This window comes from Protopterus annectens, chromosome 14.part0, assembly GCF_019279795.1.
Source record: "Protopterus annectens isolate FY-2018-M chromosome 14.part0, PAN1.0, whole genome shotgun sequence".
In the NCBI taxonomy this organism is placed as follows: domain Eukaryota; kingdom Metazoa; phylum Chordata; order Ceratodontiformes; family Protopteridae; genus Protopterus; species Protopterus annectens.
This window is the reverse complement of record NC_056748.1, coordinates 895,742,641-895,757,137: the sequence shown is the minus strand read 5'-3', so window position 1 is coordinate 895,757,137 and position 14,497 is coordinate 895,742,641. Positions and strand designations below refer to the sequence as shown.

Sequence of the window (14,497 nt, the reverse complement as noted above, 5' to 3'; positions counted from 1 at the left end):
AAAATTAATAGCAGCAGAGAAAGGGAGGGTGAGAAGCATAGTTGTTGCAGCAGTAGCAGTCACTGGTTAGTGGCAGCTCCAAAAGATTAAAACAGTTGTCAAAAGTACTTTATTTACATTAAAAATTAAATAAAATTTATACTTTTAGAAACTACCCATCTTTCCCATACTCTTATTTAATAAAATATGTATAAACATTTAAAAAATTAAAATTATTTACTTTCATGTGTGACCCCCACCCCTTTTCAGCACTGAATTAATATTTTTTGCAGGTCTGCCTAATATTTAAATGAAGTTCTTAAAGTTCTAACAAGCACGTAATCACTTTCATTTTATTAGTTTTTGTTTTGCTTTTTCCTTATTGTCACAACTCTACCCCCCTTCCCCCATTTCTTTGAATCTAACCAGATAAATCAATCTAACCAAATAAATCATGTAAGCTTAAAAAATCCATAGAGGAGTCCAGTAGTGTATCTGTTTCATTCAAGTAATTTGAAAAAATATAATTCTATGTTTTAACATCTCCATCTTCATTCTTTGTCACTTTCTTCTCTATTGTTATCCTCTTCTAGATTTTGGAAATCTCCTAATGGTTTCAAAGTTTTTTTGGTTTGGTACTCTTGGCTATGACTTTTTCTTTTGTATGTATGAATTGGGGAACTTGTGAATACGCCACTTTGTTCCTGTATTCTTTAGTTTTAGCTTGGCTTTTGGCTTTTTTTTTTTTGAGTGGTAACATGAAGGCCTGTCACCATTTCAAATGTTTCCTTTGAATCATTTCTTTGACTCACTTTTTCATTAATTTTTCTGATAAGAAATATCTTCTGCAGTCTAAAATAAAAATCTTCTGTCAGTGTTGCATCATAAGTAACAGCCATTTTTTGACTCAGAAGGATTAAAACCCTTATCATGGTTTATGTGACATCAAATCTTATTAGAGTCTCGGGCACCTTTTGGAGCTGGCATGGGGGAGGAAAGGAATGATGAGGCTGGTGCTGGCTGACCTCTCTTTGGGGAGAGGGGAGCAGAAGGGAGATTAATATGCACTGGGAGGATGATCCAGTTCTCAGTGTTGTTGGTGTGGATACCAGAAAGCATGGGAGATCAGCCTCCAGGTGGACATGGACTAGGAAGGGGAGGTGTCACTGTGGAGGAACAGCAGTCTCCTCACCGGACCATTGCATGCCCATGCACCTTTCTCAGACAAAAGCTAATGAATCTAGGAGTTAGGGCAGAAACAATAAAACCACAAACCACACCCTTTGCTGGCTTAAAGATGGCCCCCTGCCGGTTAACCCTCCCCCAGTCATGAGGAATAAATTGGAAAATTTGGAGGCAGTTGTGGAAAAGTGTAATAAATAAAATAAGCAGGAATTCCTTTTTGTATTGCTCAGTCCTGACCAAATACATTTTTATCTTGCTTGAATAACATCTTTTGAAAAATCATCCATTATTGTAATGATGTTCATGTTTCACTGTTGCAGTCATCACATTTGGGTTATCCCTGCCAGGGTAGCCCTCGGCCGGCCCAAATGCCAGAGGCTTCATATTTCTGCGTCGGTTGCTGTCGCTTCAGGACTGACGTCAGGTCATCAGTAGTATAAAATAAGGCAGCCAACGCCATTACACCAGTCTTTCTTGCCATGGAGCCCAAAGCAGAAGCAGTTCGCATGAGTGCCCTTCGGCCGCTACCTGAGTTTCATCTACTGAATTGAAGTTGAAGTCTTCTAAAGCTAAGTACCCCATTGGGGATCATTTTTTCTTGCACTAACAGATGTCAGAAAAAGTTAATAATTGTCTTGCCTGTGGAAAGAAAATACCACACCGAGACTTTAATTCTTACTGCGTCACTTGTTAAAGCCCAGACCATGACGTCCCCTGTTGTCTCTTCTGTGCTTTGTTCAATGCCAGAACTATCCGTCGTCGGGCCCTTATTGTAGCTAGATATTTTCGCTTACAGTCCTCGAATTCTGATATGGCTTCAGTAAGCCATCCAACAGCAGATCTTCCTAAAAATGTAAAGATAAAGACAGAGACAGACCACACAGGTCCAAGCCTACCGACGACGCTTCCGTTAAGCTAGTCGTCAGTTCTCCGGTCTTCAGTGAGGTGCTTTCGCAGCCCCTGATGCCTGCTCGTGTGGAGTTGCAGGCCACTATCGAGACCCTTTCGGTGTCCGGTATTCCGCAAAACTCTTCTTCATCTAAGGATCCTGTGGTCGTCTCTACCTTGGATGGGTCCAGAGCTGCTGAGCAGGCACCAGCTTCTGAGGAAGTCATTCGCACTACCGATTCTCAACACAAACAGTCTTTTTTCGCAACTACTGTTCTTCCGAAAATGACCAAGTTTCTTAGGCCCAGGGTATGAACCACTCCCAAGAAACCAATGACCCAATCTCAGACATCTGCTTCCTTGCTTCAGTCTTAAATGCTTAAAATGGCGGAAGACCTTATCATGCTGATCAGGGGAAGCCAAGCTACCCCCTCCTAAAGGGGAAGCCAAGCTACCCCCTCCAAAAGGAAAAGAGATCTGTCCCCTGTATTTTTGTCTGAACAAGAGTCTGATGACTCTGATGCATCGGAATATGAAGACATGCAACCCCTCTCCACTTATGAGGATTCTGATGCAGAGGATTCCATCCCTTCAGCCTCTCCCCCAGAGGATTTTTCCTTTGGGGAACCCCTTCTTACCTTAAGGGAGCATTTCCAACTGGAGAGTCAAGACTACCCTCAGTCTAAAAAGAGACTTAGGGGATTCTTAGATCTTCCACAGCACAGACCATTGGCCATCCCCCCAGTCCTGGATGTTGTGGAGGATGTTTTCCTCAAATCCAGCTTGACTCCTGACAACCTCCCTCCTGCACCCAGAAAACCAGACAGGTAGAGTCCCTGACTCGCATAAATTTCTTTTTAAAAATCCTACTGCTGACCCTGAGGTAATTTCTCAAGGGCCTAAAGGGATTAAAGCAGCCTCTAATAAGAATCCCACCCCCTCAGATAGGGTTTCCTGAGCACTAGACAGATGAGGTAAAAAAGTATACACCTCAGCTACTCTTGCTATCAGGGCACTAAATTGTCAGTTCCATATGCTAACATTTCAGCAACATACCCTGGAACTCCTCAAACAGAAAATGTCTGCCTTTCCTGCTTGGGCAGAATCTAAAGAATTACAAGAGTTAATGCATTCTGCAAGTCAAGTAACTAAACACACCTTGCACTGTGGTTTTGACGCCCTAGAAGCTTCTTGCAGGGCAGCAGTCACTGGATCTGTCTTTAGAAGGCATGCATGGCTTAAGGAACAGCCTCTGCCAGACCATGTCAAATCTAAATTGTTGGATGCCACATTGCACAAAGACAACTTATTTGGCACTAAGGCAGAGAGGTCTTAAAAAGATGGAAGAAAAAGCAAAATCTATGCAAACAGTTAAGGTTTTCTTACAGGTCCATCCACCCAGGTTCAGCAGGCATTGTCCTACCAAACATTGGTCCATTCCTGCTCCCACTAAGCTGGTGCAGCCCAGGCTTCGGGGAACCAGACCCCCCAGACAGCAGCCACAGGGAATGCAGAGATCTAAGCAGTGAACTACCTCCACTTCAAAACCAGGAGGTTTTAAGCTACCCCCTTATGGTAAGAACTCACAATGACTCACCTCCCCCACCCACTCCCTCTGCCCACCTTCACTTACCCCTAGGAGGAAAACTTTCACGCAAGCACCTGAGCCACCATTACCAACGACCACTGGGTTCTGAACATAGTGTCTCAGGGATACAGATTTTCCTTCCACACCCCTCCAACCCAAAACGGGTTCCCAGATCTACCTCCAAACCAGTGGGCAGAGGCACAAAAGCAAATCCTTTCCGTGCTTTCTATGAGTGCAATAGAGCACGTTCCTGCAGGACAGATAGGCCAAGGTTTCTACTCCAGACTTTTTCTGGTGCCCAGAAAAGAGGGCACCTGGTGCCCCATCCTCGATCTATCCATTCTAAACACCTTCCTGGTGATCCCAAAATTCAAAATGCTCACACTCTAGCAGCTGCTACCCATGCTCTTGAGGGATGCTTGGTTAGCCACCCAAGATCTAAAAGACGCCTATGTCCACATTCCTATTAAGGAATCATGCAAGAAATATCTCCATTTCGGGCAGGATCTCAACACTTTCAGTTCTCTGTGCTCTTCTTTTGCTTATCTACTGCTCCCGAAGTTTTCACAAAATGTCTGGCTCTGGCCGTTGCCTTTTTGCAGACAAAGGAATATCCAGATTTACCCATACTTAGATGACTGCCTTATTCAGGCAGACAGCCAGGAAAAGCTGCTCAAGCACCTGGCTTTTGAAAAGACCCTGCTAATCTCCCTAAGCTACACAGTCAATAAAAAGAAATCCAAAGAGGTGCCCACACAAAGGATTATCTTCCTGGGAGCAAGCCTGGACACAGCATCCCAGATGGCATTCCGTACACCAGAAAAACAAATTTTCCTGATAGCCTTCTTCTCTCAACTAGACACCAGACCCCAGTTTTCTGCAAGGAAGTTCCTGCAAGCTCTGGGGTTCATGGCATCTTGCATACTACTCATCCCATATGCCAGACTGCATATGAGGAAACTTCAGTGGTACCTAAAAAGCCTTTGGTGTTATCACTCTCAAGACCTGGAGACTCTTATACCTATAATTCCTTGCCTCAGAAAATATTTTCTTTGGTGGGCAACAGCATGCTCCCACAACAAGGAACTGCCTTTCTCACCACTCCCGTCTGCCCAAACCCTCACCACAGATGCATCAGACTATGCTTGGGGTGCACACCTGGATGGCAGGTGCATACAGGGCCAATGGAGCCCGCACAAATCCCTCTGGACATCATCCAAAAATAGATGATGGCTGTCCAGCATGCCTTGATAGCTTTCAAACCGCTTCTCTCCCCAAGGGATTTCTTGATCAAAACAGACAACATCATCGTGACGTGGTATATCAACAAGTAGGGTGGGACTCACTCCTACCCTCTATGCAGGCTGGCCATGACCTTTTGGCACACAGCCTCTGCCATGCAACTGCACCTGCTAGCACAATTCCTGCCAGGTTCTCTCAACTCTCTGGCAGACCAATTAAGCAGAAATCTTCTGGACCCAGACGAGTGGCAGCTCAACAGAAGAACCTTCACCCTAATAACTCAGAAATGGGGCACCCCGAAGGTCGACCACATTGCCTTCCACACCAGCCATCAGCTCAGCAAATTCTGCACCAGGGAGCATCACTGCATGGCTTGGAAAGTGGATGCCCTGTCCTTCCCCTCGGTCAGTCTATCGGTCTATGCCTTTCCCCCACTACCTCTCATCCCCAGGGTACTTCTCAAAATAAAGGAGGAAAAGCCAAGGACAATTCTTATAGCTCCAGACTGGCCTTGCCAGCACTGGTATCCCCTTGCTGCGCAGGCTGTCCCCACTGCCATCATGGCATCTTCCTCAGTTTCCAAACCTCCTGACCCGGAGGAAAGGGAAATTCATGCATCCTCAATTGCAGACATTCAGTTTGGCAGCTTGCCTTATTCCACTAATGCTGGATCAATCTGCCCACCTCAGTAAACAGGTTCTAGATGTTATCCATGAGGCCAGACGCTCTAGCACTAGAAAGTCTAATGCTGACAAATGGAAAAGGTTCTGCGCCTGGATCCAGGCTAAGGGAGCCAATACGGCACAGCCCTCCCTCCCCTCTCATCCTGGATAACTTAGCTGACCTAATACACAATTGCTTCTCTTTCTCCTCTATAAAAATTCATGCCTCTGCTATCTCTGCTCATTTCCTCACTGAACAGCCCCTTTTCTCACACCCTTTGATCAAACAGTTCCTGAGAGAGGCTAGCAACTTGAGGCCACCCAGAAGAGCACCAACCCCGGCTTGAGACCTTAACTTTGTGTTGGAAAAGCTCACCCTGACCCCTTTTGAACCAGCTTGTTCTGCAGAGCTAGCATTTTTCTCCTGGAAGACAGCATTCCTTCTGGCCATCACTTCAGCCAGAAGAGTCTCCGAGCAGCAAGCGCTCATGGCTGTGGAACCCTTCATCATCTTCCATGCTGACAGGGTATCCCTCAGAACCTAACCCATCCTTCATGCCCAAGGTTGTGTCCATTGTGGCTCTCAACCAATCCATTCATTTGCCCACCTTTTTTCCTAATCCCCAGAACAAGGGGGAAAAGATCCTGCACTCTCTAGATGTGCACAGACAGCTCAGATTCTATCACCATTCCAAGATATTCCTGGCTTCCTGACGGAAAAAGGAACCTCCCAGCAGGGATCCTCCACTGTTCTCTCAACTTCCTTTGCCTGTCCTACAAAACTGGCCAAAAGTGTATGTATCCTAATGGGAATGACATTGTAACCAGTCACTGTTGTATTTAGCCCTGCGCTCCATTGCTAGCAGCCTACCGTGGACTTCATTTACCCCACTATTTTGTTCCTAAATTACTTTTTAACTTTCTCTACACTGCTGTAAGTGTTCCTGTCATTTATTGCTTGTCCACTAGGTGGCAGCACATACCTATTGCATAGTATTCACTTTATCCCCCAGGTTAAACAAATACTGAATCCTTTCCAAAGAGTCCATTAATACCCTGCCTTTAGCCTATAATCTCTGTGACCCTGCCTGTTCTTACCTAACAACAACTACAATAAACAAGTGGTACATTCTCCATACTTTCCTTACCTCTGAGCTCACCTACCTAACCACTGATTGTTCTTCACAGTCTTGCCTTCTTCCTTCTCCTTGGCTCTACCCACTCCGTTCGCCCTGCGGGCTCACTCCGCTCCCCTACCCTACCCCCAAATTCCACCCACCCCAGTGCTCCTACACTTATTCTACCCAAAAGTCCCCTCCCCTCTGTCTCGCCCAATCCACTATCATCTCATCACTATCCCCCTCCCATCCTCCAATACTCTCACCCCTCCCCCGTGCTCCTACACTTATTCTACCCATAAGTCCCCTCCCCTCTGTCTCACCCAATCTACTCTCATCTCATCACTATCCCCTCCCCTCCCATCCTCCAATACTCTCACCCCTCCCCCATCCCTAATCCTTAAAGCTCTAGATACACTCCCATACTCCTCCCTCCTACACTGTCACCAGTTATCCTATTACATCCTCAACACCTAACCCCCATCTATTCCATTATACCTATAACACACCATGTCTCTTCAAACCATTTTTATCCCTTCCCTTAGCCTACTACTCCTAATACCTCTAGTCTATACCATGCTACATCCTATTCCTCTTACAAACTACCCCCTTCTTTCCTATCCCCTCTTCACCCCAGCATCACCCCTAACACACATCATAACTCTGCCACATCTCATTTCCACACTATATCCACCTCCCTAGTGCTTCCAAACTCACTTCTCTGCTTTAAACTAAAACACTTATCCTCCTCAATGAAGCATCATATTCCCAAAGCACTATTGTACCTCCCACCAAACTCTAGGAGCAAATCCAAACCCCTGCTCTCATTCCCATTTAATTTCCTATGCCTAGCAGGAGACATACACCCCAACCCAGGACCCTAGTACCAGCAGTAATCCATCTCCTCCCATTACCACCAACCCTAAATGCCAGATCTTGACCATCAATACCCAGAGCCTAAGAAACAAATTAGCCCATTTCCACGCTTGGCTATCCCATACCCAACCTGACATAGCAGCTGTCTCTGAGACATGGCTAAAACCCCACATTTCAGACTCTGAAATACTACCCCCAAGGTTTCAAGTACTTAGACGAGACCGCCTAAAAAAGAAGGGTGGAGGAGTAGCCTTAATCTCCTCTAGCCTACAGTCCATCATTCCCTACCAAAATCCTATTCCACAGTTCAACAACACTGAACTAGTCATAGGAAATCTCAAGCTAAATAAACAGAAAAGCATTTGTGTTATAGCCGTCTATACCCCCCCCCGGAAACAACATTAACACCCTTGAGGAAATTCTTCTATGGGCCTCATATAATATCAAGCTTGAGACGTGCATCCTAGGAGATGCGAACATTGACTGGAACAAAATTACTGCCAATAACCCCACCATTTCAATCAATCTATGTAATTTCACTCAACTCACAAATGCTATAACCAGACCTAATAAAAATAACCCCCCAGGGTCCATACTGGACTGGATCCTTGTCTCCCACCCAAACAAAATCTCCTACACTGGCACCTCACCAGACTCCATCATTGATCACTTACCAGCCTTCATCCATAGAGCAATCCCCTCCTCTCCTCATCTACACCATTATATCCATACTTGGAATCTCAACAACTTTAACCCTACAGCTTTTTCCAATTCTCTCAAACTGATAAATTGGGACACTCTAAAAACTCTACCTCTGGACAGTGCTGTTGAATTCTTCAACTCTACCTTCTTAGATGCACTCAATTCCCAAGCCCCTCCAAGAATAAAACGTATAAAAACCAATTCCGCCCCTTGGCTTAGTAAAGATACCAAAACACTCATGCAAAAAAGGGACAAGACCTGGAAACTCTACCATCGTAATAGGCACCCTGACACCCTTCTTAAATATAATCAACTCCGCAACCTAGCCAGAAAACATATCATACAAGACAAAAAAGCATACTATATCAAACTCCAGTCTAACCACTCCTCTAACCCCAAGCAGTTCTGGAAATCCATTAACTCACTTCTCAACCCAGGCACCAAAAACAACCCCTGCCCTGACACTAGTAAATCTGACCCAGAAATAGCTACTGTGTTCAACTCCTTTACTAACTCTATAGCTGAACTCACTAAAACATTCCCAAACAGCACCTCCCCCCAAGTCAAACCCTCTGCCCAACCTTCCACCCCAAACTCACCTCCCATATTCCACCTCAAACCCATCTGCTCCAAACATATAAAAAAAGTCTCTCTAAGCTTAAACCTTGCTCCAATGCTCCTGACAATATCCCCTCACTCTTTTTAAGAATAGCAGCAGACAGAATCACCATCCCCATTAGCATACTCATTAACAGATCCATACAAGAATCATATGTCCCCAAACTGTGGTGTGCAGCCTTTATCCTACCCCTCCATAAAGGAGGCAAAAATAATAACATCTTCATCTTCTGACCCATAGTGATTCTCTCCCCTATTTCAAAAATTCGTGAGAAATGCATCCACCTCCAGCTCATGCCATTCATTACACATAACCAACTCCTCACCCCAACACAACATGGGTTCCGTCCTGGCCATAGCACAATAACAGCTCTTCTCTCTTTTCTAGACATCATAAACCATGCCCGTGACTCCAGAGAACATGTATCCACAGTCTTCCTTGACCTCTCCAAGGCTTTTGACACAGTCTCCCATACCCACGTTCTTCACTACCTTTCCAATCTTAACCTCTCACAAAACATTATTACCTGGTTCAGCAGCTACCTGTCTGACAGATCTCAGGCAGTAAAATGGAAGAGTGACACATCAGCCTTCCTTCCCACCCCACCCAAGGTACCCCAGGGATCCATTCTTGGCCTTATATGCTCTTCAATATCTTCATTAATGATTTCCATGTGACTATTCCTAACACTAAGATAGTACAATATGCAGATGACTCAACTTTAGTTTGCTCTGCATCAAACCACCCTGAGCTCCAAACAAAAACTCAAACTGCCTTCTCAACTACTGAGAACTGGATGCTCCAAAATCACCTCTCTTTGAATGCCAACAAGTCAAAGATCCTTCTATTCTCTCCCTCAAAATCTATCCGCCTAGACAAAACCTCTTTCAAGATTATAAGCCTTGCCAACTCCACTATAGAAGTTGTTCCTTTTGCTAAACTTCTTGGAGCTACTATTGACAAACCCCTAAAATTTGATACCCATATTCAGCTAAATATAAAAGAAAACCCATCAGAAACTTGGCATGCTGTACAGAAACTCCAACTTCCTCTCCCCATCAACAAGACAGACCCTCACCACTACCTTCTTACTACCTTCACTAATATATGGTGCTCCCCTACTAACCAGCCTATCTTCCTACATCTCTTCTAAACTAGAATCCTGTTGCAATAAAATCTCAAAGTTCGCCACTACTTCCAAATACTCCACTCACCACTGTAAACCTCTCCACCAGCTGCAATGGCTAGAACTCCCAAACTACCCTGACTAGCTCCAACGCATCACCACCCACAAGCCTATTTTCAAACCAACTGTATGCCCTGCACTAACAAACATCTTTAACATTATACACCCCAAATAGAACTCTAAGATCTCCCCACCGAAATCTAATTTCTGTTTATAAACCAAACCGTCCCGCTGCTCAGCTTCTCCTATCCTTTTCCTTCTCAAAAAAATGGAATTCTCTCCCTCCATCCCTAAGAATTTCTAAGAAATCTGAACAACCCAGCTGCATTCTTACCTCTCCCAAAAATGGAAATGCAATTGCACTCCACCTACCTAACCTGCTTAATACATAAATACTTGATTACACACAAAGTTTGTTCTTCCTTACACACTATTGATTAACCCTATGTACTGCCTTCATGCTAATGTTACCTCTATACCACTCTCAGAGGATTTAAACCTCTGTATTAATTTAACTTATGCTAATATTTATGCATAAAGAACTCATCCACGCTAATGTTACTTCTGTATCATTCTCAGATGATTTAAACCTCTGTATTAATTTAACATTGTACTACTGTTCTCAACCACTAAACATGTAAATATGCTTGACATCCTTCTCCAAGCTGCTGTTTTAACCTTTTTGCTATTTTGTATGTAAAATTAGCTGAGTTTGTTTCTGTTTCCACTATGTATTGTATATCATAATATGTTGCTTGTACTGTGTATTATTGGAGCTTTTCTCCCTGGGCCTCCACTGAAAACGGGCTCTTTGAGCCCAGTGGACCTCCCCAGTCATCAAACTGGAAATAAATAAATAAAAAATAAATCTAGGCAGGAGTAAATCCTTCAGAAAGTCTGATCAATTGCTGGTTAGCTTTGCTACAGTGGCAGAAGGCAAAGCCATCTCCAAACAAACCATTTCCAAATGGATAGCACACTGCATCCATTTCTGCTACAAACATGGAAAGCCTCCCCCAAAGGGGGTCAGGACTCACTCCACCAGAGCAGCCTCCACCTCTGCAGCTTTCCTGAGAGGAGTCCCCACCAGGGACATCCTGGAGGCTGCCACCTGGACATCTGTTTACACTTTTACCAAGCATTACCTCCTACCTCTCTTCTCCAAATCCATGGCAGGGTTTGCCTGTGCAGTTTTGCAAGGCATCCTAGCCAGCCCCTAGTTTCCTTGACTGCATCCACCCATTTCCTCAGCTTTGGGAATCAACTCGAATGTGATGACTGCAACAGTGAAACATGAAGAACATAGTACAGTTGTGTACACTTACCATAACTGTAGATGTTCGAGTGTATTCACTGTTGTAGTCCTGGTTTCCCTCCCTTCACCCCCCTTTCTTCTCTTTCCTTACAAGGGACGTATTGGCATTTACTTTCTACTGGTGGGGTTCTTCCACCAGAACCTGGCTCCTACTTGGGGGCTCCTGACAGGTTAGGGCAAAAAAAACTGATGTAATGGCGTCGGCTGCCTTACTTTATACTACTGACGACCTTATGTCAGTCCTAAAGCGACAGCAACCGATGCAGAAATACTAAGCTTCTGGTATTCGGGCGGGCCGAGGGCTACCCTGGCAGGGATAACCCAAATGTGATGACTCCAACAATGAATACAGTCGAACATCTACATTTATGATAAGTGTACACAAGTGTACTTTCATATTTCTCCATTTTATTCCTACCCTCTTTCAACTAACTATTTTTACGAACCATTCCTTTGTTTGGAAAGAATACAGACAGATAAGGTTTTGCCTTGGAGCTTTTTCTTTTTTCACTGTTCTACTCTGAATTTTTTTAGTTCTGATCTGCATATTTTCAGGAGTATGTATACCAGTACTGCCTCTAGTGTCAGCCTTTTCATAAAGGGGCAAAGTTCATTAGCATTTACCTGTTCAGAAATACTGACCATCTTTACATTCTGGCAACTGTATCAGTTTCCAAGTAATATGTTTTATTCCTTTGTTTAATTAGTTCATATTGTAGATTTTTTAGTTGTTTTTCATGTGATGTAACTGTCTGATTATGTTAAATGCCTTTGAATTGAAGTATCCTCAAGTTTTACTTCATATATTTCTTGTTACTGTGTCAGTGAAGTTCTGTGATAATCTTTCAATTAAAAACTTAAGAGCAGTACTAGGCAAGCAATCATGGGGGCTGTAAAATGCCTAGGAATATATAACTTTAAGAAAATACACTTAAAAGTTCTTGTCACCATTTCCAAACACTTATGTGTTCACTTTCCAAACTGAATAAGGCTGTTCATGATAATGATAGTATACATTTGTGTCTGCTCCTTCAGTCATTAAGACTAGCTTTAAAAGTAGCCAAAGCAGTGCTTTCACTAACCTATAGTGATAACTTATTCCATAGGCTTGGGAGTACCTTGAGTTGGGAACCTATCCCTCCAATAAGTCTTGCTTATTTGTTGTTATATATTTAGGCCTGTAGTGCAGGTGTTATTAGACCTACTGATTTGCAAAAAATACAAGGTAAAATAGGATTGGGTCATTCATATTTCGAAAAACGAGACAAATGTCATCTCAGAGCAGGTTCTGTGGGTGCTAGTTCAAGGATTTAAAGATCATATGCAAAGTTTTTTGTTACCATTTCTTTTTGCTGCTCTCATTATGTAAAGTGGTCTTTCTGATTATAAAATAAATAGATTTTATTTCAGTTATTTCAGTGGAACTATGCTTATTAAGTATAGTAAATGTTTATATTTACTGTAGGCTTCGCACCTGTCCAGTTACTTCCTAATTCCATGTCATGTGGCCTAGAATTTTGACAGTCTGTAGTAGTTGGGTGTTTTCTGAACTCTGTAACAGATTTCACCATACAAGTGCATCTCAGTCAGTCAGACAATAAGTCACCAAATAAATGCAAGTATAATCAAGTAAAATATTCAGCTCAGATCTCCAGTGTCCCACCATACAAGCAGTTATTTTGCTGAGTGCTGTCTGTAATCCAGATCTACTGTGTGAACACGAGTGGCTGTGATCACCAGAGCTGTGACACCTCACACTAAATGTACAGTTTTCCTTTTATCAAATGACTGCTTGCATGGTGGGACACTGGAGAGCTATTATTGTGTACAGACTGCTTTGCCAGATATTCAGGGTGCATGAGCCTGTCTGCTACAGTGGACTGAACTCCAGTTTGTACAGCAGTTCTGTCTCTGAATTAAACTCTGAACAATTTGTGAACAATGCAGCCTCTGCACTATTAGGTTTTGTACATACAGCAGACTTTTCTGACTTTGACCATGAAGTTTGTGAAAATTTTGCACCTGACCGTTGAGTCGTAGAGTGATGGGAAATCTCATATGTTGTTATACTTCCATATTGTTCATATTTATTTAGGTACTATGCATGATATCCTATCATTTAAAGGGTATCGCTGTTATGCAGTGTAAAAGATATAGTCATTACTAACCTAAAGTAACTGTCTTATGAGGCTTCAGCTGCTTCATCATAAGTGATGCCACATTGACTGGAAATCTGCACTACTCAGAGTTTGTGCTAATCCCTGTCACTGTCAGTTTACGTATACATTGGTGCAGAATTTTCAAGTTTTTTTTCCTGGAATTTGTTAAAATTATTCTATTTTAATGCTTTCCCTACCTGCTGGAGTAAGTAAAACAATTTTCATTAATTTTAAAAATAAACAACAGTACTCTTTATAAAATGTTTTGATGTCTCTGGGGATATGTTCAAAACGAACTTTTGCTAACTTAAGAGAGGGCCAGTATAGCTCTTACTGAGTGTGCTGCTAGCTGGTGGAACATTTACACTTTACTAATATATAGCCGATTCAGACATTAAAAATGTTATAAATTAATACAGAAATAATGGTCATTAAAATTGGTGTCTGATTTGTAGCCATGCAGGTTTGAACTTTGAACTCTGAAGCCTGTCTCTTTAGCTCCCTTTACAAGTTTGAAAGCAAAAGCTGTGCATCAGAAAGAATGAGAAGAGTTTGTCAGAGATTATGATTAGAAGAGCATTATATAAAGGATATTCAGATAACAAGGGGCCAAATTCAGCATCAATGAGGTCAGTGAGCAGCTTTGTTCAGAAATTAATGAGATTTTTAATAAACAAAAATGTGGCTCTTATTATGATGACCTAATGAATCACTTAATATGTGGGAAAGTCTGAGGTTGAGCTTTGCCTGCACCTGCAGCATTAAAATGCTGCTGTGGTTCGGGAGTTTCCACATTTGATGTTAATCAACCACCCAGTGTTTGCATTCAACCAAGTAGGAATGTTTAATTACCAGAAAATGCAATCACCATTTCATTTAGACAATGAATGCCACATAGACCTCATTGAGGTCATCAAAAGGGGACCACTGGACAATTGGGTCACTGATTTGAATTGTTTGACAGACCTGGAGAAACAA

General features: G+C 42.9%; 1 protein-coding gene across 2 annotated transcripts in view; it reads left to right on the top strand.

The window, feature by feature from the left end:
* The window catches only part of EXOC6 (exocyst complex component 6), a 1,799,203-nt gene that overhangs the window by 399,855 nt on the left and 1,384,851 nt on the right, over window positions 1–14,497 (top strand). The gene's annotated exons all lie outside the window — the stretch shown is intronic.